This window comes from Galeopterus variegatus, unplaced genomic scaffold, assembly GCF_000696425.1.
Source record: "Galeopterus variegatus unplaced genomic scaffold, G_variegatus-3.0.2 Scaffold1756, whole genome shotgun sequence".
In the NCBI taxonomy this organism is placed as follows: domain Eukaryota; kingdom Metazoa; phylum Chordata; class Mammalia; order Dermoptera; family Cynocephalidae; genus Galeopterus; species Galeopterus variegatus.
In genome coordinates, this window is record NW_007727867.1 from 257656 (window position 1) to 259748 (window position 2093).

The 2093-nt window shown below is 37.6% G+C and overlaps 1 protein-coding gene across 1 annotated transcript in view; it reads left to right on the top strand.

Annotated features, from left to right (window-relative positions):
* Positions 1 to 1881, top strand: part of MAATS1 (MYCBP-associated, testis expressed 1) — a 64545-nt gene extending 62664 nt beyond the window's left edge. Inside the window, exon 17 of the mRNA XM_008578786.1 lies at positions 1569 to 1881. The gene's annotated coding sequence lies outside the window, so the exon portion shown is untranslated. The remainder of the gene's footprint in view (positions 1 to 1568) is intronic.
* Positions 1882 to 2093: the final 212 nt, after the last annotated feature.

Below are 2093 nucleotides of genomic sequence, written 5' to 3' on the forward strand. Positions count from 1 at the left end.
TGGTAAACAGTCACATCACTTCTTTCAAAGCCTGTCAGTGATTGGTCACTGTGCATCTTCACACAGAGATAGCGAAGTGTGTAGCTGTATTACCACCATGTCTCATATATACAATCTTTTTTGTCAACTGCATTAGTCTGTTTTGTGTTGCTAACTGGGTAATTTGTAAGGAAAAGAGGTTTATTTGGCTTATGATTCTGGGACAGCTGCATCTGGCATGGGCCTCAGGCTGCTCTACTCGGCGGAAAAGTAGCAGGCTGCCGGCAGGTACAAGCAGATCACATGGCGACAGGAAGCAAGAGAGAGAGAGAGGAGGTGCCAGGGTCTTTTTAAACAACCAGCTCTCGTGGGAACTAATAGACTGAGAACTCACTCATTAATCCCCCCTCCCCCAGGGAGAGCATTAATCCATTCATGAGGGATCCGCCCCCGTGACTCAAACAGCTTCTAGCACTGCCACATTGGGGATCAGATTTCCACATGAGTTTTGGCAGGGACAACACATCCAAACTCTATCATCAACTAAATAAAATAAAATAGTTAAGGATGTTGGCTGTAAGCCATAGTGAAATGGAAAGAGAATTAGAAACAGTACTTATGACCTCCAATGTCTACACTTCAACCTTTTCCAAACAAATGTTCCACAGAAAACTGCTCTTCAGGACATTCATCAGCAGGCCTGTTCCTGATATTTATGAGAACCAAGTCAAGAGTATAAATTGAAGCTTCATATCATATGAAAATATTTAAAAGTAATAAATCAAGCTAACATATTATTAGATAAAATGTTTTCTACCCACTTACTTTAACAAACATACCTTCAGATGATAAAATTGAAAAATGTGTAAGCAGCTATGGTCTTTATAAGATTGAAAGATAACAAAAATCAAAGATGATAAATTTAATTATTGTGCATATCTGTCTGTTTTGTTGATGGTCCAGTGATGTTTGGGTAAGTAATGAAAGCATACATGGTTTTAAATAGAAATATATATATATGTGTACAGACACATACATGTATGCATTATGCCTACAATTTACATAAAATTCTTTTGGAAAGATCAACAAGAAATTGGTAAGTAGTTGTTGCCAGGCATGGAAACGGTGCACTGAAGGTCACACCAGGGGGAAAGAGACTTACCTTACTCTTGTTGATATCGTTTTGTAGTTTGAATTTTTTACAGTGTACACATATTAGGTTTTCAATTCTAGCCTAGTTAATGTAGCTGCTTTTTTAAGTGCTAGAAATTAGAAGCTGAGACACTATGAGGTAAGAAACATTTGGATCCACAGGGCTTGTAAATGGCAGAGCTGACATGTGTCTGGGCGCCTAGTTAATGTAGCTGCTTTTTTAAGTGCTAGAAATTAGAAGCTGAGACACTGTGAGGTAAGAAACATTTGGATCCACAGGGCTTGTAAATGGCAGAGCTGACATGTGTCTGGGCTGTCTGACTTCAAAGCCAGGGCTCTATGACATTGTATCACAGTAGTATTTGGGATGTATTGATCAGATAATGAATGTTTCTAAAAGATGACATAATCATAAACATTTGTGTTGTTTTTTACAGATTGTGATTTTTTTTAAAAAGAAGCCGTACAAATTATCATAAAGATTCCAGTAGTCTATGCTTCTCCTAAGGTGTGCAGCTTCCCTGAGCTTGTCAATGATTCACGAGGAAAGAGATTTATTTTCCTAAAACTCGCAGTAATTTAAGATGATTTTCAGTAATAACAATCAAATGAAAGAGCTTTATTATCTTTGGTGTTAGATTTTCTGCTTCAAGAGAAAATTTTCTTATGTCATTTCAACATTTTCTTAACTATGAGGATATCATAGTATGCTGGTTTGTTGAATCAAATAAAAAGAAATGTTACTGAGTACTTCTTAAGTAGTTTTGGTTTGCTTTTCATAGCATATTGGCCTTATCTACTAAGGCTGAAAATATACCTACCCCATGACCCGGCATTTCATCTCCTAGATATAGGCCCAACAGAAATGTGTGAGTATGTGCACCAGCGGGCATGACAAGAATGTTCATAGTAGTAGTAGTCATTATGGCCCCCAAACTAGAAACCCAAGTGTTCGTCTCCAT